Source organism: Panthera pardus, unplaced genomic scaffold, assembly GCF_024362965.1.
Source record: "Panthera pardus isolate Hobbes unplaced genomic scaffold, ASM2436296v1 HiC_scaffold_17, whole genome shotgun sequence".
Lineage (NCBI taxonomy): Eukaryota > Metazoa > Chordata > Mammalia > Carnivora > Felidae > Panthera > Panthera pardus.
In genome coordinates, this window is record NW_026526732.1 from 8598801 (window position 1) to 8624138 (window position 25338).

General features: G+C 47.8%; 1 long non-coding RNA gene across 2 annotated transcripts; it reads left to right on the plus strand.

Moving 5' to 3' along the window:
- Positions 1–4071: 4071 nt before the first annotated feature.
- Positions 4072–23124, plus strand: LOC109245383 (uncharacterized). Of its 2 annotated transcripts, none has more exons than XR_008422826.1 (3): positions 4072–4766; positions 14192–14759; positions 16790–23124. It is a non-coding gene; the product is annotated as an uncharacterized LOC109245383 (long non-coding RNA). The 2 variants fall into 2 exon arrangements; XR_008422825.1 differs by having other exon boundaries at positions 4073–4766; positions 16794–23124.
- Positions 23125–25338: the final 2214 nt, after the last annotated feature.

Consider the following 25338-nt stretch of genomic DNA (forward strand, 5'->3'; position numbering starts at 1 on the left):
GATTGGAACCCCACCTGCACTTGGCGCATATTTAAACTCTCAGCGTCTCTCATCTATAACATGGAGAGAATGACACCTAATTGTCAATGGGTTGTGAGGATTAGTGGGCACCTTGTCTGCCTGGAGTGTGGTACATAATGGGTAAATGACAAAGGGTAGCTGTCATCATCACTGTGGTTATTCATTCACAAATATTATTGGCTCACGTGCTAGGTTCTGGTGATAAGAAGATGAATAAGACAGGGGCACCTGGGTGGCTCAGTCGGTTAAACATCCGACTTCGGATGAAGTAAACATTTTTAAAAAGATGAATAAGAATCATTGTAATCTAGAAGCTTCTAATCAAATTGGAGAACAGAAACAGATCATTTTAATGCAATGTGGTACGTAATCTAATAAAGGGCACACCCCTGAGGAATGTGAGTCATAAGACATTAACCAGTTGAAGAGGAGATGCCAATGACCATGGCTGGTGCCAGCATCTGAGGGAGAGAAGACCTGAGCTAGGACTGACTAACCAACACCACAGTGAACACAAAGGGCCAAAAGCTCAAAGAAGAGGTGAAGCGTAAGACCGCCAGTGGGGAGCACCATACCCATCCTGGAAGGAAAGGTATTCGGGGATCAGGTTCCTTAGGGGAGTGACTCCTTCCACAGTACTAGTCAAAAGGCTCCACAAGGGAGGCGGGGACTGAGCTAAGTGTTGAAGTGTGGATTTCACGTCAAAAGACAGGGGAGGGAAATCGTGCCACTTACAGGGGGTTGGTGCAGTGGGCAAATTTGCAAGGACAGGGTCAGGACAAACAGGCTGATCAGAAAGATAAGTGAGCACAGGAATTTGAAGAACATTGAATGGGTAACGAACAGGAGTGGAAGCCACTGGGGATGGGATCCCAGCTGCAGAGCTCTGTGTAGGGCAGTGGCGCACATGCGAGGTGTTAATGCCAGAGACAGGATCGTGACAGAGGCGTGGAAAGGAGGGGACAGAACAGGAGATGGTTTGGAAAAAAAAAAAATCAAGAGACCTGAGTATCTGACTAGATGTGGAGGTTTGCGGTGGGAGTAGGAGGCAGAGGGGAGTCTAAGATTTTTCACTGGGTAATAATAATAATTATTATTTTTATTTTTTTAATGTTTATTTTTGAGAGAGAGAGAGAGAGAGAGAGAGAATGGGGAAGGAGCAGAGAGAGAGAGAGGGAGACACAGAATCCAAAGCAGGCTCCAGGCTCTGAGCTGTCAGCACAGAGCCTGACATGGGGCTCGAACTCACAAACTGTGAGATCATGACCTGAGCCGAAGTCGGACGCTCAACCAACTGAGCCACCCTATTCATTTGCTTTTTATCTATCCATTCATTAGTTCATTCACTCATCATGTCCTTATTGGGATCCCTGCTCAGGGCTGGGTGACATGATGCTATTGATACAAGGGGGAAGGACACACTTCTGCCCCCAAGAAGCTCACTGCTGGAAACCCCAATCTTTACCTGTAAACATCTTGGCTTTCATCCAGCTTCTCCCCTCAATGCTGCCTCGGTTTCTTTTTCTGTAGCCAACAGCCACCAATGCAAGATGTAGAATCAAAATGTTTCAGGTTTGTTTCCCATGGAAGGGAATAGGTGGTTACACTTTCTAAATATTCTAGGACATTTCTTTCTTTTAAATTTAAAACAGATAGAAAGGACATTTGCCAGGGGGGGAAAAGCTAGTTTTCCAGACAGTGATCATATTTGAGATGGACTTCCAAATGAGTGGAACCCAAAGGTATTATCTTCCTGGAAGTTATCTGCTGAAGAGACACTGTCTTTGGGCTGAATCCAAAGCTCCCCCGACTGCCATTAGGCAGGTGTGGTCCTGATCTTCAGTGGGCTTTGGGGGAACCGGCTTGGGAACCTAGCCCCACGGGGTGGACGTGTCTGTGAAAGACGTTCTGGTTCAGAACCCTAGCTTTGTGCCTGTGCTTGTTTTTGCACACGAATCTTCTCTTCATGCATCTGGTCAATAGTTTATTCCCAAGAATGTGAAGTCATTGTTGGCCAGAGAACTCCAGCCCCTGGAATTTGGTCTTTAACTCCTGCGTGAGTGTCTGATTGTCTGGATTCCTTGTGTCCTCGGTGCCCCCAGGGCTCGTCTCCAAGCAGGCAGGTGCCGGGAGACAGGACCATGGGTAGACCAGACGACAGAGGAGGGACTGGCAGAGTTCTCTGCTGTGGTGTCGTGATTCATAAATACGATCTTCGTATGTTTCACGTGTTGCGAGGGGGCACCCGCAATGGTGTTCTTTCCTGCCTCTTTCAAGCACTATCTTCCCCTCTTCTCACAATTAGTCAGTCTTTGCTACCTGGGAAGGGGCTGTGTACTTTCCACTGAGCGGTCAGGATTATTTCTTGAGGGCTTTCGGAAGACCGCAGACCCTCTGTGGCACTTGCCAGGGACAGAGCTTTCAAACGTCAGGAGACACACGTTGTACCCCAGGGGGAGTTTTGCCCCCTCGTAGTGCACCTGCCCAGGACATGGGGCGATTAGCGCCCCCTGCTGTCCTGTGATCAGAGGCGGGAGAGACCTCTCTCCGCTTAGCCTCTACTTGTTTACATGCAGGAAGAGTGGAGGAGTGTCTCTCCAACCCATTGGATGTCCCTTGGGTGCCAGGACCGGGGCTTTAACCCCCTTTCCAGCAACCCCTCACAGGACAGCACTCTGCACGTGAAAGACGCATGCTGTGGGTTGAACCATAGAAGCCTAATGAGTCTGAGAGCTGGGGTGAGAAAAGCAGCTTAGATCATGCTCCGGTTATCTAGCTCTGCGTAACAAAGCGCCCCATGGCCTCGTGCCAGAGAACAAGAAGCATTTTATTATGCTTATGGTTCTTTATGGCTGAGATTTAAAGGTGGCACATTAAGGAGACTTGTCTCTGCTCCACAGTGTCTGAGCCTCAGCTGGGAAGACCAGCATGTCTGAGGGGACCCAAGTAACCGCACTGGGGGTCATTTGGAGGCTTCTCCACACACACGTCTGGAGTCTGAGCTGGGGCTGGGGTGCCACGAAGACTGGGCTTAGTGGGGTCCTCACCAGAGCTTCTCCAAGCACGGTGGCTCCAGGTGACCAGAACTGTGACTTAGAATCAGGGCTCAAAGAGTGTGTGTTCTGGTAAATGAGACCTTCTACACCCAGCCTTGGAGGCCCTTCCACCCCTTCCACCACCTTCCATCAGTCAGCGTGGCCACAGAGCTGCCACAAGCCCCAGGAAGAGAGGCCTCACCTTCTGGGGGAAGAACATCAAAGCATTTGAGGCCGCAGGTCCCACCTAAATGGAGAATCTCCCTCAGTATGGAAGACAAGGCAGGTGCACAGGTGGGGAAAAAATGAGAGTTTCATGCCCAGAGAAGGCAAATGGAGATTTTTCTTTTACTTTAAAAAAAATTTTTTTTAATGTTTATTTATTTTTGAGAGAGAGAGAGAGAGAGAGACAGAGTGCAAGCAGGGGAGGGGCAGAGAGAGAGGGGGACACAGAATCCGAAGCAGGTGCCAGGCTCTAAGCTGTGAGCACAGAGCCCGACGTGGGCCCCAAGCTACAAACTGCGAGATCATGACCTGAGTGGAAGTCAGGTGCTTAACTGACTGAGCCACCCAGGCACCCCTGGAGATAAAAAAAAAAAGAAAGATTAACCTCCGGGGCACCAACCATGAGTTCTGAGCTTCTCTGTTTCTTCCACTCCCGGGGAGAGTAGCGGGGGGGGGGGGGGTGTGTGAGGGGGTCCAGGTGAGTCAGGCAACAGAGCCACCTCTGGGGCTTCCCCCGGGGTCTGGGTACAGGTGCTTACCTTGACCTCTGAGCACAAGCTCAGACCTCCAAGAACATCAACCTGACAACTGTAAGCATTTTCATTCAAGACTTCCTACAGAAGTCTGGTCCCTAGAGTACTCCGATTCAGGGACACGATCCTCTTAGGGCCTCTCCCGGGGGCGGGGTTGAAAAGCAGACTCCATGCACTACCCCAGTCAGCCGGCTTTAGTTCCGATGCCCCTCCCTCGTCCCTGAGGACTGGACTTGGCTGGAGAAGGGCATCTGTGCTCAAAGTCCCACACCTGACCTATGGCCCTGGAGGAAGCTTGTGTGTTTGACCTTGTATCTGAAGCACCATGGAGCTTTGCAGTTTCTACTCTGCATGCCTGTGGAGTGCATCACCGGCTGACTTCACCTCCGTGAACACCACTTCACATGCATTAGAGACGAATTTTATCATCTGTGCGGGATCAGGGCTGCTAAAGAACTAAAGAAGAAAACACTGAAGCTATTTTGGGTAGCATCTTTTGTTTTGGTTTGCTTTGATTTGGGTTTTTTGACTCAAATAATTTTTTAGCTCCCTAAAATTTACCAGCTTCGTTTGGCTGTCTGGTCGGAGGTGTTTGCCATTGGAAAAGCATTTTACTGTTAGAAGGTTGGGTCCAGGAATGTCCTCGATGAGAGCAGCATGACTTAGGATGGAGTCTTTGCTTATTACTCACCCTTGCAACTCGAATCTCCCAGGAGAGGCATCTGACTTGGGGCTGGAAAATATCCTAGGAAGACGATTCTGGGCTGTGCTCAAGCTGCTTTCAGGACTCAGGAGGCCCTTATCAGCTTCTGGAGCTTTAAATAACAGGCCCACTGGGCTTGAGGCTTGAAGTGTCATGAAGAAAGGCCTTCCACTGTTATCCTAAAGAGAGTTCATTTATATCTTCAGGGAGATCCAAGCTGAAAGAGGGGCGGGTGATGAAAATTTGAAGGTGAGTGGGGCGAAGGGAGGTAAGGGGAGGCGGAGTAGGGGCTGGGAGGAGACCTGGGGATGAAGGGCGCCCGGATGGGAAGGCATCTTCTGGGAAAGGCCATCAGCATCAGATAAGATCTTCAAACCCCAGGGTCGATGAGATCCCCATCTTTGCTCCTCAAGCCTGGTTTCCACACAGCTGGAGGTGCAAATTATTTATTGATTGTATTTTTGGCTGCAGCACACAGCCCTGCAGGCACCTTTACAAGCCACAGACAACGAAGGCCTGGCCCTCAGGGTATGATTTACCACCTACAAAAAAAACCCCAAGAGCACAGTGCATTCATGCACACACCAGAAAGCAGCAGGTTCCAAAAGTTAAAAGGAACTAGAAGCTACTGGTTCACTAAATGGTGAACTTCTAGATGCTTTTCAGTGCCCGCAGAGAAATTGATATTTCTGTCTTGAGCTGGGCTGTGAGTTCCCCAAGAGCAACACCTCTGTATTTCTGCATTGCTGGGACGGCCCTGAGCTATGCCACACCTGGATGGCACAAGTTAGGAACTCAGTAATGGTTGGGGGTGTGAGTAGAGCCACCTTGGGGGTGGTGGAGGATTCGCCCTGGTAAAGCAGCAGGAAGGCTGAGGAAAGCACGGGGTTTTCATGGACATGGTTTGTCCTGGAGACCGAGGGCTTCAGGGGGACCAGACGCTCTGATGGTCTTAGACTAGGGGTGGAAGATGGGGAGGCGCCCCGCCTGCCAGGGTGTGAGCCACGGCCATCTCGGCGCTGTCCTCACCTCAGTGGCTACATTTAGGTTCCTCAGAGTGAGGGCCCCGGGGAGCTTCGCAATCTCTGGACAGGCTCCCACCACCTGCCGCTCCCAAGGCGGCCTGGATTCCTCCCGAGTTTCTTTGTGTTTGGGTTTTGGCGTCTGCCGTTGACAAACGTGGAGCGCCCTAAGGTCTCCTGCTGCGGCTGCTCGTCTCTGTTTCTGGATGTTTCCAACTTGAAAGCTGGAGGGGATTTTTTTTAAAATCACTTCACATTAAAAAAAATATGAATTTAATAACTTCCCAGTTTAACATTTTATTTTCTAAGGCCTCTGAGTACCCCAGTCTGACAGAATGCCTAGAAAAATAAGGTACTTAATAGACCTCGGTTAATTGGCAGCCCATGAGCTTTCTGCTTTCAGACATTCTCATTGTTCTCCAGAGGGGACAGGACATTACTCAGTTCCTCAGAGGACAAGGCCTTCTCCTCTCAGGAGACAACAATTCTGGAAAGGCAGGGGCCTGGTCTGATTCGCTTGTACCTTCTTGTCGTCTAGCTGAGCACCAGGCTCACTGAGGACACCAAGCTTGTTAAATAACAAGGTGCCACCGTCAGCCCTGTGCCACTGGCTCGGGTAGAGGCTGTCTCTGGAGGAGATTCGGATGACATCAGGAGGGCATTGGCAGCCATAAAGACCCTGGGGTGCTTGGCATGGTACAAAGTACACAGGCTTGGGGTTCTGTGGAAGGTTGTTTCCATGGTGGCCATCAAAATCCTGGCCAGTCCTTAGGCCTTGTTGACATGTGACTTTGTCTCTCCTCTCCTCCAAAGGTGGAGTCCAAGGCCCCTCCCCTGGGGTCTGGGATGGCCCCTCGTTCTGCTCTGACCAACAGAAGTTGAAGAAGCGATGTGTTTTCACATTCAAAGCTCATGAGGCTTTAGTCTACCTTTGGTTTCCATTTTTGCTCTCTTGGAGCCCTGAGGTGCCACAGAAAGTCCCTCTATCCTGTTGGAGAAACCACATGCGGCAGAGAGATCCTGGAGAATGAGGGTCCATGAGAATGAGAGTCCATGAGAGAAGAGAGACCATTGAGAATGAAGGTCCTCGAGCAGAGAGGGCCAGGCTGAGGGCAGACCTATGAGTGAGGCCATCTTGGATCTCACTTATCACAAACCTGAAGCCACCTGCAGAAGCCATGCAGTGCCCTGGGGGATAGGGACAAGCATTCCAGCCGAGCCCCGCCTGTCTAGCCCAGGGACTGTGGGCAAACAAAACGGTTTCTTTTTAAGCCACGAAGTTTGGGGCTAGGTTGTCATGCAACAGTAGATAACATATAAACTGACCTAAATTCTAATTTCAGTTCTGCACTTTCTAACTGTGTGACTGTGGGCATATAGTTTCCAGCCCTTCCCCTCATACACACAATGAAAATAATAATGCCTGCCCAGTAAAACAGCTAGCACATGCGCTCTGGAGCACCTTGCCACCAACACTGCCTCACCTGGACTTGCCCACAAGCCAGGTACAGGGTTGGTCCTGGGTGGCCACGAATGCACCACGAAGTGTTGTTGCCATCCTCTTCCATCCCACAGGCTCCAGTGAGGCTGTTCCTTTTCTCTCTGCAGATGAGGAACCGAGAAACCCCGGAAGCTGGAGTTTGCAGTTAACAGAAGGTCAAGGCCAGGGTCAGAGGTGCAAGGCGCCAGTCACGTTTGAGCTGAAGCTAAGAAGGGGTTTGAGCTCCTGGCAGGCAGCGGAGGCTCGGCCACAGAGCAGGTGTGCAGAACCGGCCCGCCCGTTCCCCTCGGCGGGCTCAGTCTCCTGTCTTCAGAGCCCTGAGTCCCCTGTGACCGCTATCCTCGGGCTTGCGTGCTGCGTGGGCGTCTGTTGCCTCCCACCGAGCCAGCCCTGACCACGTGTGTAAATGTATATAAACTCCAGACACACAGAGGGTGTTCAGCACATGGTCATGATGTATTAATAATGTTCGAATCTTTAAGGTAGAATCACGGTTCTCTTTTTTTTAAGTCCTGGACGGAGGGAACATCCATCTGCTTTTCTATCAAAATCTCTGTGCTGCCTTTTCTTTTCCTTTTTTTTTTTTTTTTAATGTTTATTTACTTTTAAGAGAGAGAGAGAGACAGAGTGCAAATGGAGGAGGGGCAGAAAGAGAGAGGGAGACACAGAATCTGAACCTCCAGGTTCTGGCTGTCAGCACAGAGCCCAACGTGGGGCTCGAACTCACTGACCATGAGATTGTGACCTGAGCTGAAGTAGGGCGCTTAACCGACTGAGCCGCCCAGGCGCCCCGTATGCTGCCTTTTCATGAGGTGTGATCCACATTAACCCGGTTCTCTGAGTCCCAGGGCTGACAGTAAGCTCTTTCTAAACTTCACGTGGAGGCACGAGGGGTTTCTCTCTTGAGGCTGCAGCCCAGGGGAGTGGGGGGGGGGGGGCGGGAGGGGTGTTGTGGCTGCCCCTGCTGTGGAATAAATCCCCTGGCCCCCGGGGCTCCGCGCTGAGGAAGGGGGAGCGAGGTCCATGTGTAAGTAGCTCTGGTTCCTGGTGCTTCCTGTGACTAGATCACCCAGAATAGGATTTTCCAGATTTGCAGGCTCAGATGAGATGCTTAATAGGTTGGCTGCAGAGCAAGAATTCTCAACCTCTGGAAAATAAGGAATCATAATCCTTGGATAATATTTTCCTAAGAGCAATAAATTGTGCATCCTCATTTGTGTGAAACCCTTAGCAGCGTGGCCTCGGGCAAATCACTGAACCTCTGAGCCTCGCTCGGCCTTCTTACCTGTGAAATCAGGGGGCAGTTTTCCCTGACTCGCGGAGTCGCTAGAGAATTAAGATCAAGGACACACCTAAAGCACTTGGCAGGTGTCTCACCACTGGCTGCTTCCATTTCTTTTGGGAGCACTGGGGTGGCCTGGCCTCTTTTCTACTGCTTGTTCCGTTTTCTGGACCCAACATTCATGTATATCTTTTCCCTCCTTCAAAATTCAAGTCTGCTTTCATGTTCATCCATGGCCACTGGGTTCAGTGACCTGCCTTCCAGGCAGTGCCCCTGAAGACTGTTCTCCCCTGCTGCCTGCCCTGGGGGGACTTGGACAGCCCCTCACATTTGGTGCATCTTGGCTTTGAAGTAGAGACCCAGACACCCCTCAGCAGGCACCTTCCTTTGACTTCTCTCTGGGGGAGAAGATTAGCTTTGCAGAGTCATTAATTTCTTGCCAAAATCTTCTTTTTATGTGTTTCTGGCCAGGGTTAAGGGGAAAAAGGGGGGAATGCTCTGGAAAGGAACTCTTATGTTCTGTATGAACATGAGCTCATTAGTTCTGTCCTTAATTCAAGTGAGATTTTCAGTAAAGACGTTAGATGAGACATCGAGGCTGGGTCAATCCTATCTCCCAGGCCCTCACCCCTTTCCCAGACCCTGTAGCACATCTGCCTATTGGCTCCACACCAGGTTCTGAACGTGTTTATGCTCTTCACTTTTCCCCCTGTATCATAAGGTGTTCTCAAGAAAGGCTTTTGGGAATCCATTTCTACTCAACTATAAACCATCATTACTGATGTTCCAATCATGGGTATTACAATAGGGGAATACATCTTGAAGTCAAAAGAATAAATCTCTAAGTGTAGAATGTTGATCATCAGTGGCAAATTGATGTTGCTAGACTCAAGAAGGGGTGGGGTGAGGGTGACAGGTCTCACCACTAGAGCCTCTTCTCTTATCACACGCACTGACCACTGGCTCTACCTTCTGGGGAAGCCTGCTCCCAAACTCACCAGCAAACACTGAGAGCCTGCACTGTGTTCAATGAGCTGAAATATGGTGGTGGGGGGGGTGAAGTCTGTGACCTTGCCGTGTTCCCTTAACCATGTTCCCACCTCTGGGAGCCCCCGTTCCTACCATGTGGTGCTTTCCATTGTCAGGTGCACAGGATGCTGTCCCATGTGCCTGCTTCTCCTTTTCATCTCCTCTCCCCCACGTGTCTGTCTCCACTATGAGCCGGAAACCTCTGCAGGGGGCTATGTCAGGGGCGGGGCTGAGGCAGAACCTGTACCTGTCGGGTCCCGTGAGCCTGGCTGGGAAGGGCCTGTGTGTCTCTGTGAATGCCACCCAGCCCCACCGATCTCTAGCGGGACTTGTGATGTAGGGTTGGCTGTTGGCAAGTTGAGGAGACTTATTGCAAATGAGCAGAATCATTAAGGTGTCAGTATCCCGTCTGTGACAGAGGTAAGCAAATGAGTGTTCCCTGTCTTTGCTGGTAATCTTTACAGGTTGACCAGTCATACATTTTTTTCATGTCGATTTAAAGCATGGTTCTGGGTGGGAATGATTCCATTAATGTTCCTGACTCTTTCACACCTGGATTTGAAAAAAGAAGTTAGAAGAAGACTTAATATATGGAAAACATTCTGATGGTTCCATAAACCTTCAGAGCGGTTTTGCTCGTGGATGGCGAGTAGGGTGAGCAGACTTCTTGGGGTCCACTTCATACTCCTTGGCTTCCACTAGGAGGCAAAACTGGGATTATGTGGCAGTAATTTGGCAAAACACACCCTGTCGTTCTCACTTTCATGTTTATAACGTGGCTTCTCGGTTGTGTAGTGACTAAGGCCTGGTTTGGGGGAGTTTCGTAGATTGTCGGGCTACCTGGGGTAGGAACCCATTCATCACTGAAAAGAAGGAGGATATTATAGCTATTGGTTTGGGAGAGAACTTTGATAACATTTAATTTACAGTGTTTTCTGCCTTTGCTAAATGTTTGTTAAACAATACGAGCCCTGCGACACCTGAGGGGCTCAGTCAGTTAAGGGTTCCGCTCTTGGTTTTGGCTCAAATCGTGATCTCATGGTTCATGAATTCAAGCCCCACGTTTGGCTCTGTGCTGGTAGTGTGGAGCCTGCTTGGGATTCTCTGTCTTTGTCTCTGCCCCTCCCCTACTCTCTCTCTCAAAATAAATGAATAAACTTAAAAAAAAGGAAGACTATTGAGCCCTGCTATCTCAGAGGAAGCAATAGTTTACAAAAGGGAGAATAATCTTGAAAAATTGCACGTGTAATTATAGTTCAGGATCTGAAATTTCCTGATCAAAACAAATCTGTATAATAGTTTAAAAATTACATGCATCTCCAGCTGTACCTAGTGTTCCATTGGTTCTCTCTCTCTTTTTTTGTTGTTTGTTTGTTTATTATTTATTATTATTATTTATTTTGAGAGGAGAGCATGAGCAGGGGAGGGGCAGAGAAGGAGAGAGAGAGAGAGAGAGAGAGAGAGAGAGAGAGAGAATCCCAAGCAGGTTCTGCAGTGTAAGCACGTAGCCTGACATGGGGTTTGATCTCACAAACCATGAGATCATGACCTGAGCTGAAGTCATGAGTCAGATGCTTAACTGACTGAGCCCCCCAGGCGCCCCCCAGTGGCTCTCTCTTTTAAAAAACAAAAATTTTTTAAAATATTTATTTATTTTTGAGAGAGACAGAGATAGAGCGTGAGCGGGGAAGGGGCACAGAGAAAGGGAGACAGAATCCAGAACAGGCTCCAGGCTGTGAGCTGTCAGCACAGAGCCTGACGCGGGGCTCAAACTCATGAACCGTGAGATCAGGACCTCAGTCGAAGTCAGACGCTTAACCCACTGAGCCCCCCAGGCACCCCCCAGTGGCTCTCTTAATGCAGATTCAGGGCACCTGCCAAGTCCCCCAAATGAGGCAGGGGGCAGGTCTCCAGGGAGTTCAGGAGCACGTCCACCCAGTGCCACTCGGCCTCACCATTTTCTCCCTCTCTTTCCATCTACCTGTTCAGTCCACCTGGCTCTTTGAGTTCAAAGTCAGCTGCAAACACCAGCGCCCTTTCTCCCTCTGCGCACCGTCAGCTGGAGTTCAATGTCTGTTTACGACTGTCTGTGAGCTGTCAGGCTCGCTGCCCTGGGTGCTGATGTTGTATGGAGTTTTAAGAGAAGGCAGCTCATTCTGGTTTTACCATAGCCTCTCTCCTCAGGACTCAGGTGTAAGTCCATGGGACGTTGGGCCAGAGACAAAGCAAAGGGAAAGAATCACCTTTTCTCTTCAGCAGCCAAGATACGGCTACTGGACAGGCTTGTCTTCTGTCTCTTCCTCCAGGAAGGATGAGTCCTTTCTCCTGAGGCTCCCTGAGCTCCCAGGAAACTAGACCCTGGCAGCTCCTTCCCCACCTGTCTTTAAGCCTGAGGATTCCCAGAAGTGAGGATTGCTCAAAGCAGCGGCAGAAAATTTACTGGGGGTTGGAGTAAGAAGTGGCCTGTCACTTAGACAGAAGCCGCATTCATCACAATGACAACCAGACCTAAGATGCGCTGAACGCTCACCACGTGCCAAACCCTGGGCCCAGGGCCTGCAGCGTGTATCTGCGTAACCACCACCGTGTGCTAGCACGTTCTGTTATCGTCTCCTTTGCACAGACAGGGCGAGTTGATGACTGTGAGCGTAACGGCTGTGATACAGATACATACAAGCTGGCTAGGGGAAAGATCAGGAAAGATTTTGCTGGCGGAGATTATCCATGAGAAAGAGTACTTTAACGTGTAGGTTTTATTGTTATCCGGGAATGGTCAGGCCACGGATAAGGAGACGATTGTCACCAACAAGATAGTTCATTATGCTCATAGTCCCCAAGAGGCTTGCTGTGCTACTGAGGGCCACACAGGGAAACACCGGGGGGCAGCCGGGAGGCAGAGTGGGTGAAGGAATCACAGACAGGAGACTTTACTGCAGTTTCTGTGGGAACGAATGGGTGAGGTAGGGCAAGCAGGCTTAGGATTGGCCAGTTTAAATAATTCCAGTGGGGGGCGCCTGGGTGGCTCAGTCGGTTAAGCGTCCGACTTCAGCTCAGGTCACGATCTCGCGGTCCGCGAGTTCGAGCCCCGCGTCGGGCTCTGGGCTGATGGCTCAGAGCCTGGAGCCTGCTTCCGATTCTGTGTCTCCCTCTCTCTCTGCCCCTCCCCTGTTCATGCTCTGTCTCTCTCTGTCTCAAAAATAAATAAACGTTAAAAAAAAATAAAAATAAATAAATAAATAAATAAATAATTCCAGTGGGAAAGAAAGGGGAACACTTTTGCACTGCTGATGGGAATGCAAACTGGTACAGCCACTCTGGAAAACGGTATGGAGGTTCCTCCAAAAACTAAAAATAGAGCTACCCTATGACCCAGCAATTGCACTACTAGGTATTTATCCAAAGGATACAAAAATGCTGATTCAAAGGGGCACATGCGCCCCAATGTTTATAGCAGTGCTATCAACAATAGCCAAATTATGGAAAGAGCCGATGTCCATCGACTGATGAATGGATAAAGAAGATGTGGTATATATATATGTGTGTGTGTGTGTGTGTGTGTGTGTGTGTGTGTATACACACACACACACACACACACACACACACACACACACATATATATATACACACACACACACAATGGGATACAACTTGGTGATCAAAAAGAATGAAATCTTGCTATTTGCAAGAACATGGATGGAAGTAGACTGTATTATGCTAAGTGAAATAAGTCAGAGAAAGACGAATATCATATGATTTCACTCATATGTGGAATTTAAGAAAGTAAATAGATGAACATAATTGAAGGGAAAGAAAAAAAAAAACAGAGAGGGAGGCAAACCATAAGAGACTCTTAAATATAGAGAACAAACTGAGGGTTGATGGGGGTGGGGAGTGGGGGGATGAGCTAAATGGGTGATGGGCATTGAGGCGGGCACTTGTTGGGCTGAGCACTGGGTATTGTATGTAAGTGATGAATCGCTGGGTTCTACTCCTGAAACCAATACTGCATGGTATGTTAACTGGCTTGAATTAAAAAAAAAATAAAGTTAATAAAAAGAAAAGTAAAATAAATAACTCCAGTGGACTCTGGAGTGTCAGAGGTCTCCCTAGCTGTCTGGTACCTGGCCCTGGGGTGATTAGAACAGGGGTACAGTGGCCCTGGAGGTGAGACCTGCCAGAGGACGTGAGGTGAGGGTAGGTTCTGGACTGGTTAGTTTGCATATGACAGGTGCATTCACAGGCTAGGTGCAGGAATAGACTATTTCTAGGAATAGGCTGGGAGGAGCAGACTGGGGGGTTGGTACAGTGGGGGTGGGGGTGGGGGGCACCTATCGGGTGAACATGAGTGTCTTATCCCAGTGATGTAAACCTCGGCACCCGCGAGGGGACTCAGGGCGTCCCGTGTGAACTGTCAATCGGCATATTCCCAGCTATTTGGGGAATCCAGACTTGGAGGCCTTGAACAAACGCCAACCTCATGGGACCCAAGTGAGACTGTGAAACTCCCTCGTGCATTCCCCACAGAGCGGCCCCCGGCCGCTACTCCAGCCTCTGCCCCACTCACTGCTGCTCCGGCGGAGGGGTGCCGTGTGATGGGAGAAGCTCGTGTGGTCCCCCGGGTTAGGGCCCCGCCTCGCAGCCCTGCATCCCAGCAGCAAACCACCTGCTGATCCCTCGCTTCTGACACCTTCCTGCTCTCTCCACTGAATGTCAAGGTTTAGGGACAGATGGGGCCAGTTCCCATGCCAGTGATGCCTTTCAACTTAGTGTGTGTGCATGTTTGGGCACGAGGGGGGGCGGATCTAGAGCCTAATCAGAAATTATGACTTTTTCTTTCCAGGGAGACACAGTAGAGCTGACGACGTGGCCAACAACACGAGGGGAGAGCGTGGCTGGGAGGCGGCCCTGAGCCCAAGCGCGGTTCCCATCAAGTCACAGCCTCCCAAGCCGCGAGGGCCATGCTTACGGCTTGCCACTTGGGCCCCAAATGGTGTCTAGTTCCCTTTCTGTCACCTGACTTTGAGCCACTTTTCTGTTCTTTATCAGCCTTCTCCAGAGTACTGAATGGGCAGATAAAAGAAGGAATGTAAATTGCTCAATCGCGGTATTTTAACTGAGAGGTTTAGGGGAAATATCTAGGCTATTTATGAAGTTCGATCTTCTGTGTCGTTCACCCCCTCAGAATCGTGAAAGTTTTGCTGGGCTGGGTGACTACAGAACTGAAGAATGATGAGGGCAGAAAGATACCTGGAGCCCAGCGAATCCAGCTCCTGCATTTGAAAAAGATTTAGGGATCCTCTTGCCCCGTTGCATGGCATCCGTCTGTTCCTTGCGCTAGACTGGGATCCACCTGATCACATGTGACGCCTGTTTCCCCAGAGCCTGGCACTGTGCCTGGCACATGGAAGGTATTAAAAAAGTGTTCGTTGAATGAATGAGTGAATGATGGGCCAAGCTCACACAGCTAATCTGCGGCAGAGCTCAAAGCAGAGGGCAGCTCAGTTCATTCCAGACACAACGTTCCATCCCTTACGCACATGGCCTCAGTGATATTTCATTTGATTAAACTTTGAAATTGCTCTGGGGTTAAGGTTTATGGGACCCTATCTCCTACCAGAGGAGCAGAGGTGGTCTTTACGGTCGGGTTTGTGAAACGCCATGAGCTACTCACACCTTCAGAACAGCTTTGCCCTAATGGAAAGACCTGGGTTGGAGGCTGGCCTGTGCCGTTTCCCAGTAGGTCGCCTTGGGGCAAATCACTTAATCTTGACGAGGCTCAATTTTTGGTCCTGTAAAATGGAAGAGTGGTTCTGACCGTGCCAATCTCACAAGGTCGCCGTGAAGTCCAAGCACGGCCATAAATATGACAGTCTTTTGTAAGCAGCCGCGCCTGGTCTGCAACGAAGGGTTAGAGTGGCCAGGTACAGGGAGGGGAGCCCAGGACTGAGCTGCCCCCAGCTGCCTCGAAAAGCTCTCTGGTGCGCAGGTGATAGTTGTGTCGGGCGGTCACCCGGATGTATGTGTATGTGTATTACTTGGGGGAAGCGGAGGGACTGGGAACCCCCAGGTAGCTGGAGAGGTCAGAAAAGGTGAGAGAGAAGGGAAGCTTGCCAGGGTGAGGTTTCCCCGGGTCAATGGAGCACGGGGAGTGGGGGGAGGTGCAACGGGCAAAGGTGGCCCCTCTCATGATGTTGGAGAAGGGAGGGAGCAGGAGAGCCAGGGCCAGTCCTCAAGGCTCCTATATTCCCCTCGTCCTTTGCAGGTAACCGGGCACAAGCCGTGTTATCGAAAGCTGGTAAAATACTGCTCATAGGCAAAGAATGAGTGTATCTAGTAAAAAGAACGGGAGTAGGTTTTGGTGACTCAAAAAATTCTATCCAATGTTAAAATAATAGACCAATTTGGTCAATGAGTTAGGAAAAAAAAAAAAAAAAAAGGAATTAGGCAAGCCTGCTGTTTGAATTCAAACAGACCAAACAATGGATCACTGTCTGAACACTGAACTTTTTAACTTGTTCCTTTGTTGGGTTGTTGGCTTGGCGTGGGCCTGAGTGAGGAGAGCTGCTCAGAAATCTCACAGAGCCGTCAACAGCAGAACCGTGGGGCAGATCCTTCAGATAGCTGAGCACGGTGCCTTTGAAAGCGAGGGGTGGGTGTAGGGAGTGCAGACGGGGGTAGGGGGAGGGGCAGGAGCATCCTCCCCTTTTAGGGGCTCAGCCCCATCGCTGGTCCTGGCAGGCTGCAGATGTAGGGGAGAAACACCGACTTGTACATTCTGTAGCCATCAACAGGTGATTATCTGAAGTTGGCCATCCCTCAGAGTCAGAGGGTGGGAGAAATTCATTTTAATAAGCTTTCAATGCATTTATTCAGAAAGAGAAGAGAGGTTCACAGCAGAAATTCTCTAATTAAGGCCTCCGCCAATCTGGGTGGGATGAAAGGAAATCTTTAAACCAACAATTGTATATACACACAGTAGTTTTTTTTTTTTTTTTACCTTTCCGTTGTGAATTTATAGTAATAAATTTCATATTGTTTTGGTAGACGTTTCCCCAACTAGAACCAATATAAAACCTGGCTCTAATAGGAGAGGGTAAATGTCTCTTTGGCAAAAGCATAAAAATACTGAGTTATTGACTATTTTAAGAGAAATAAGGCTTTATTTTCTACACATTTTTCATGTATGTACTAAATCCTTACTTGAATTTAATAATATTACAACAAGATGAGGAAAGAACTTTTATAATCTCAAAAGTGCCAACTGAACAGATTCTCAGAGATATTCGTAATTAGCACCTCGCCCCTCAACAACATTAAAACTGTTTGTGTATGTCCCTAAAAATAGATAATTGGCTTTCACCTCTGTTAACACTGTTGATCTGTTTTATTTATTTTTTATTTATTTTTATTTTTTTTAATGTGTATTTATTTTTGGGAGAGAGACAGAGGATGAGCTGAGGAGGCGCAGAGAGAGAAGGAGACACAGAATCTGAAGCAGGCTCCAGGCTCTGAGCTGTCAGCACAGAGTCCAATGCGGGGCTCGAACTCACGGACCGAACTGGGAGATCATGACCTGAGCTGAAGTCGGATGCTTAACTGACTGAGCCACCCAGGCACCCCACTGTTGATCTGTTTTATAATCAGCACAAAGGAAATTCAGCCTAATGTGTTGGACTGCTGCTAAATGAGTGCTGTAGTTAATTACGTGTAGGTCTTCCTTTTACAAGTAAGCTTTTTGTGTTTAGTTTTGGCTAAAAATATGTTTTCTGCAAAATTTAAGTCATATGAGAAAGTAATTATAGAAATATATACATGAGAACATTAAGGAGGCAGACAACGGTGACCTCCTCCCTTCCTTACCTGTCCTTTGTTTAGCACCCAGTCACTGAGAAGGGAGGGATTCTTCTGTCCCTCGCCACTGTCCATGTCCCTCTTTTCTATCAATAACACCCAGGTTTACTTTGGCGACTGCTGACCATGTCATTAACGTGGCTCAGTTAACTCACTTGAGAAATTAGCCAATTTTTACTTTCTGTCTAGAACGATGTCCATGTGGGAGAGTGGGCTACAATGCCCTCAGAGTGCCTTGTTTTCTCTGATATGAATATATTTATAAGGATTGATTCCAGCAGATTATTGGGTATGTTTGCCACATTGATTTTAGGGAGGGGGCCTATTATGTAGTAGGGATATGGTCTGGAAATGGGTCTGTTTCCCCTGAGAGTGGGAAAGGAGATTCAGTTAGAGATCTGTGAGGGTGGGGTTAAACCAACCCCCTGAGGTGACCCTTTCCTCTTTGCCCTACTCCTCCTCTCAGGCCCTTAGGAGGACATCCAGTTCCTTAAAGCGCCAGCGCTCCAAGCCTGGTCTCGTTTGTTGCCCTGCCAGGCTTATGTGTGGACCTTGTTAGCACCCCATGACCTGAGGATTCCATGTAACGATTTTATCTATACATGCGATGTGTAAATATCAACATTTTAAATAGTCTGATAAAGTCTTTGTAGCCACTCAAAACAAAAACAAAAACAAAACCCATGGGGTTCTTGGCTCAAGACTGGGTTTTGATTGGATTAGGCTTGTCCGTATATGTGGCAAATTTTATTTTCCAGAGATGGCTGTTCTTCTAGATGTTCTGGAACCTTGCCATCCTTCCATCAAGAGGTTGAGTCTATGTACCCTTCTCTTAAACCTGGGAGGGTTTTTGTGTTTCATCCAGTGGAGGGTGAAGTGACACTATGTGATTTCTGAGGCTGGGCCATAAAAAGGGAAAATACATCTTATTTTCCTGGGACATTGATGCGTAAGCAGTCAGACAGTCCTGAGACCTCCATGATGTGGGGAAGCCCAACTGGCCCAGGAGAGAGGCTCCAAGACCACGTGAAGAGAGACGCATGCCCAGCTAGCTCCCAGAACCCCTTCCCCCTCCTCTCACTGTTCTAGCTTCTAGCACATCCAACTACAAGTCCACCAGGGGCCCCAAGCCAGAGTCACCCAGCTGTGCTTACCCAAATTCCTAACCCACTGAAATCATGAGAATAATGAGATAATTGTTTTAGTTCCCAAAGCTTGGAGTGATTTGTTCTATAACAATAGATAACCAGAACAGTATATCTCATCTCTTTGGTCATAGTGAATGTTGTGGGATGGACATGTGACCCAGTCCAGTGTAATCAGTGTAAGCGCTAAGCTGTTTGCTAGCAATGATGGAACACAGACGTTCTCTTCTCCTCTGGGCTGGCGGATATGAGCACACAGGCTCGGTCAGATGGTATAGCCCTCTGATGATAGCAAGGAGAGATGGGCTGAGCATGAGACCAACACACAAAACAAGCAGACAGCTCATAATGACATCACTGGGCCCTGAAGCGAGCTATACCTGAAGCTAGAAATCGTCCCTAGAAATCGTCTGCAGTAAAAAATTTCAGAATTGCAAGTTACTATACAGCTTACAGAATTAGGGGCGCCTGGGTGGCTCAGTCAGTTAAGCATCTGACTCTTGATTTCAGCTCAGGTCACGATCTCATGGATCACGGGATAGAGCCCCACACTGTCAGCACAGAGCCCACTTGAGATTCTCTCTCTTTCCCTCTCTCTCTGCCTCTCCCCCACTCTTTCTCAAAATAAATAAATAGACTTAAAAAAACTCAGATTACAGAATTAGATCCCTGTGTGATACTTGAAACTTTCCTGTTTTATTCCTGATCCATGACCAGTCAGACATTAAAAACCCTCCAATGGCAGAGATATCCCCACCCCTGGAGCCTCCCTTCCACCAGCAAGCAGCTTTACCTGTTGAGCCGAGTCTGTCTCGTGTAACAGTTTTCACGAGGCAAACCAGAACATCTAAGAATGCTGTTACATTAGAAGAGTAAGCAAGGCTCAGTAAGTTCCTTTTTCAATTTTTATTTTTCTAGTTTTATTGAGATATAATCAACATACATCACTGTATAAGCTTCCAGTGTGCAGCATAATGGTTGGACTTACACATATTGTGAAATGATGATCACAATGAGCTTAGTGAACATTCATCATCTCACATAAGAAGAAAAAGCAAAAAAAAAAAGTTTTTCCTTGTGATGAGAACTCTTGGGAGTCACTCTCTCAAAACTTCCATACATCATCACACAACACTATTAGCTGTGGTCATCTTGTTGTAATTGACATCCCTAGTGCTTATTTGTATTACAACTGGTGCTTTGTATCTTTTGACCATCTTTCTCCATTCCCCCTCCCTGCACCCAGCAACATCCTTAGGAAAGGATTTTATGATATTCCAATTGCCAGGATGAAGAGATGTGGGCAGGAAGGATGTTTTAACGGTCAGCTGGATTGCCGACTGGTTGAACATGCCCTACCTAAAGAGCCCTGATTCACTGATCAAACTAAATCAGCATCGGATAGGAGTTGCTGCTAGTCCCTGGTCTCCTTCTCTGGGTTTATGTGAAACCAGGAACTTGGATGGACAGGCCACTGAGATTGTGACAAACAAGCCCACAAGGGGCATGAAGCTGGGAGGGACAGCTCCATACCCTGGATGAGAAATCATTATCCTAAAGTACATTGATATTCTAAACAATCACTGAATCCAAGAAGATACACTTTAAAATAGATAAACACAACATCCTGCCCTTTAGTCTTCTCAAAATCAGCTGTGTGAATCCAAGAGACATGAAAGTGATTGAGTCCGGAGGTTCCACGTGGAAAGAGCGAGAAGTTTTACTTGTGAAAGAGACTTGATGCAAGACAAAGGGTTGTATACCTATGGAAAAAGTTTGTGTGATCTTAGGTTGCATCAGCAGAAGCACAGCTTCCAAAATCAGGCTGGTAATCCTCTTTCCTATGCTTGTCAGACTTGTCCTAGAATACAATGCTCGCTTTGTGGGCGCCATATGTATGACAGACCAGTGCCTATACAGAAGCAAGCGGGGAATGGTGACAAAGCTTGAAACCTTATCGTAAGAGAGATCGTTAAAGAGTGTGGATGTTTGCCTGGAAAAGACTCTATACCTTATCGGGGCTTCTGGAAAGTTGGATAAAGTCACCATTTTATTCTAATAGACAAAGCACCCTGAGGACAGAATCACAATCGCCTGCCAAGTGAGAACTTTAAAGCTCAAGCTTTTAAAATGGATCTGCTGGAATCTGTAGTTCTTAATCTGCCTTCATCGGCAGGGTTGGGAAATCTCTTGAGCTGCTGAAGGAAAAGCCAGAACCATTCCCCAGAAAAATCACAGCAACTTAATAATTTGCAAAATTTTCAGGTTTCTGGATCCATCTGAGTTCTGCACATCCCGTGCTGAGAATCCCTGATGGGAATAATGGGAGGCCAAATGGATTAATCTTGCACGTGTCATATTGTCGGAAAGCACACAGCCCTCATTATATGAGGTCATCGTATCGCATTCCTTGGAATATCTATTCATTTCCTTCTGCCTGTTTTCTCCGTTCCACAGAAGCAAATGTCATAAAGCCATTGCCTGAAATTGCTAAGAGTGAAGGGGGCTTCTTCGGTGGTTTTTATTTCACTTTCTCACCTTCAGAGAGCCAAAGACCATTTAAATCTTTTTCTCTTCCCGTCAATTCCCCTTCATCTATTCCTTAATACTTTTTTCACTTCCTTCTAGTTTCTCCTCTCCCACCTCTCCTTCCTCAATAAGCAAAAAATAAATAAATAAATAAATAAATAAATAAGGGTGGTAAAGGTGTTCATGGATGAGGGGCATGATCAGAGGAAGCTGGGACCAGCCAGGGGCTCTTTATGTTTCTTCCCTGACCTTGGACCCCTCCTGCCCCTGCCCACCTGCCCTCTGCCCTCCGCTAGTCCCCACCTTTCCTCTAGAATTCCAAAGATCCCGAGACGCTCAAATAGAAGCTTCCGTGCAATAGCCGCATGACTTCATCACACAAGAGATTTGGGGGTGTTGAGATGGTGATTACTCATGTTGGTCCTTTTATGATAAGATTCTGAGCTTTGATAAAATACGCCATGATTTCAACGAAGATTATCCACTACCTTGAATTGTAACTCAGTCTAATTAATTGTCTGCCTTGACCGTATACAAACTGATTAAAGATTTCTGAGAGGCCAAGACCTCATGCTACATGACTTCTGTGCCTTTCCCAGGAAATTGTAACACAGCTGATTTTACGGTCTCCGCTTTGTGTAAACTGTTGGCATGCGCTTCTCATATAATAAGTGATAATACCAGGCACAGATGCAAAGGAAATGAGACCAGGGGCGCAAAGAAATAGTTGTACCATCATGTTCAGTGGAACATTATTCACAATAAGACTTGGAAATGACCTAAGTGTCTGTCGACAGATGAGTGAATGAAGAAGTATACTGTGTGTGTGTACAGATATCGATATGGATATAGATATAAATATAGACAATGGAATAGTATTAAGCCACCAAAAAGAAGAAAATCATGCCACGTGTGACAACATGGATGTCATGCTGTATGACATCACTTTTGTTTTAATGTTTATTTATTATTGAGAGTAGACACAGCGTGTGAGGAGGGGAGGGGCAGAGAAAGAGGGAGACAGAGAACCCGAAGCAGGCTTCAGGCTCTGAGCTGTCAGCACAGCGCCCAACGTGGGGCTTGACCTCACAGACCGCGAGATCATGACCTGAGCCTAAGTCAGACACTTAACCGACTAAGCCACCCAGGGGCCCCTGTATGACATCATTTTTACGTGGAATCTGAACAAGCTGAATTCATAGAAACAGAGAGAGGAGAGCAGTAGTTTCCAGGAGCTGGGAGGTGGGGAAATGAGATGTTGGTCAAAGAGTACAAAGTTCCATTTGTAAGAGGAATAAGTTCTGGGTCTCTAACGTACACCACGGTAATTATAGTTAATAATACTGTTAATAATACAGTTAATAACAGCTGAAAGTTGTCTTCAGTGTTCTCAATATACAAAAGAAATGGTGATTATGTAAAGTGATGTCCATGGGGCTAATATTATAGTGGGAATCATTTTACAACATGTAAGTGTATCAACCAACATGTTGTATGCCTTGAACTGACACTGTTGTGTGTCAATTACATATCAATAAATCTGGAACAAAAAGAAAAGATGACACCAGATGATCAGCCCCTGGATAACTGAGGGTTACCCGATTATCTTAGCAAATAGGATCACAGGCTGTGGAGTCAACTGCCAGGCTGAGGTTGAACTGTGTCACCAGCTACTACGTGAGTGACCCTGGCAAGTTCTGGGGCCTCTCCAGGTTGCAGTTTTCCCACACATAAAATGGAAATCATAACATATGATGATAGAATATAAAGTGAGGGTTAGATGAGATAATTTACGTTAAACACTTAGCCCAGTGCCTGGCCCGTACTCAAACAATGTTAGTTATTGTTATTTTAGTAAATGAGGTCTTTACGTACATTTTGGGAGTCTCGAGAATTTTTAGCAGGAAGCAAAATTTAGACCCAATTCTGTTTGAGATGTCAGCCCTTCTGTCATTTTCTGATACGACGCAGAAGAAGGAATACAAGTTCTATGCGAGAAGTAAAACCTCATGGAGATGCTCCAAAAATCTGATTTTCATGAATATCTTACAAAAAGAGAATTGAAATAACCGCCCGAGTTTACTCAGTGTATTTACGGCCGACTTCTGGATTTTCTTCATGTTCTGTTGACTAGATGAACATGTTCCAATTTGTATGGTTGTTTTAAATACTGTTCAGCCCTGATTTCATTTATTAATATCAGGTGCAACTAAGCTGCCTTAAGCAAATAAAGTGCTTGTTCCTTCCAGCCTCCCGTATTAAGCTTTCTACATCCCGTATTCCAGGTTCATTTTCTTGCTGACACAGCATACCTGTGTCTTCTGCCGGGTAAGAAGCCCAGGGAAGGGAGGTCAGTGGAGAGCAGTGGGCATGCAGTGGCTATGCTCCATGGGACCCAGGGCTTGATCTGATGCAAATGCGTGCTGTGTGCAGAAGCTTCCATGTGTGCAGCAGAGAATCCAAGAAGTCTTTTGCAAGAGGGGGAACCTGTAAAAACCTCATTTGTCTGAGAAAGGAGAAAGCTCTAGCGAGGGTTGGGGTGGGGAACGTGCTTTCTCTCTGTGTCTGTAACCTGTAGAAACACCGCTGGCCTCTAGGATGGGCTCAGAAGGGGCCCCGTCTGGCCTGTGGCAACACTGGCTCCACTGGAAATAAAACCCACATGGAGAAACGTACAGAGGAAACTATTCGGTAGAGGGGACTGGGTGTGTTTCAGACGTTAAGTCTGCACAGAAAAATCTCTAGGCTTTTTTTTTTTTTTTTTTTTTTTTTAAAGAAAACAAGCCCCTGGAAACGAACTTTCTGAGACATCATTTATGCAGGAAACCTTCCCAGAAGGGAAAAAAAGAAACAGAGTTTGGTAGCAATTCCAATTATAATACCCTCGCTCCCCATACCAGGGACAAAACTGGAGACAGTAGTTCAAAAATGGAAAAGTTCACTGCAGCTCGGAAGGAGGCAATGGTGTGCTGAGCAGAAAGCTTCATGCTAAGTGATGTGGGCTTTTTTTCAAAATGTGTATGTATTTATTTTGAGAGACAGGGAGTGCGAGCGGGGTAAGGGAAGAGAGGGAGGGAGGCAGAGAGAATCCCAAGCAGGCTCCAAACTGTTAGCACAGAGCCCCGTGTGGGGCTCAAACCCACGAACCGTGAGATCATCACCTGAGCTGAAATCAAGAGTCGGACGCTTAACGGACTGAGCCCCCCAAACGCCCCAGCATCTGTCGTCAGAAGGAAGAATAAAATCAGAAAGAGGCACACTAGGCCCCCGGATGCTGGAGCAGCACAGGGGGCCTTCCAGTGTCCCTGCTGTTCCCTCCACCGCTCACCAGCATGGTGAGATGCACAGGGGCCCACAGGCTGCATCTGGGATGTTTCGCTGGGCTCTCGGTGAGGTTCTTAACTCCTCTGTGCTGATGCTTTCTTATTTATCAGATGAAGGTTCAAACGGTACCCTCTTTATAGAGGTGCTGTGAGAATCAACTGAATTAATAGAGTATTTCCAACCTTATTTTCACCATGGGATATTTTTCCTTCCTAACTGCTCCCCTCGTGAAAATTTAATCTCACAGCTGTGCTATCTGGATATGTGTACGTGTGTGTGGATGAACCATATCCACGCAGGCGTGGCTCCTTTCGCCGTGGCCTGGCCCCCGCCCAGTGCCCAGGGAATCAGTCGTCTTCAGGACTCACTGCAGGGAAGACTGCAGGGGGCTCCTGGATATATTTTTACCCCAAAGTGACACCCACCAAGAAGAACTCAGTGAGCAGAGCAAGTCTCAGGGCCTGGTCAGTGTGAGGGGAAGAGGAACAAGCAGGTGTGTGTGGCCAGCAACTGTCTGGCCTCGGGGGCCGTTCAAATGGACTGTGGTGCTATCTTGACTTGTGCAATTCTGGGCCTGGTGGCCGCAGTGCTGTGACTCATGCTAAGGCGTGTGGCTGTCCTTTCCTCGGTCACCATCCACCTGTGGAGGCCAGGCTGGCACCACCACCTGCCTGTGGACACCGTGTGGGAGGCTGGATGCCCCCTCCAGGGCAGATCTTCAAGGCTCATCTTCCCTGCGCCATTTCCTTGGCGTCCTGGCTTTCTCTTCTTGCTCCAAAGCCAAGCAGCTGAGCTCCCCGTGGGTCTTAAGGCCAAGCTTCCAGAACTGATGATGATGTGCACGTCTCAATACTGCGAGCACCCCGACACGTTGGGACACTTGGACAGAGTAACCATTATTGTAACACACGCCAGAACATGTTCAAAGAAGAAGGGGTCAATCAACTTTGTCAAAACTGACAGAGGAGGTGTGTGTGTGTGTGTGTGTTGTGTGTGTATGTGTATATGTATGAGCGTTGTGTGTGTGCATGTGTGTGGTATGTGTATATATGTATATAAGTGTGTGTAATGTGGTGTGTGTGCGTGTGTGTGTAAAGTCACACGTTCAGAATGTGCTCACCTTTCCCAGGCTGTGCTG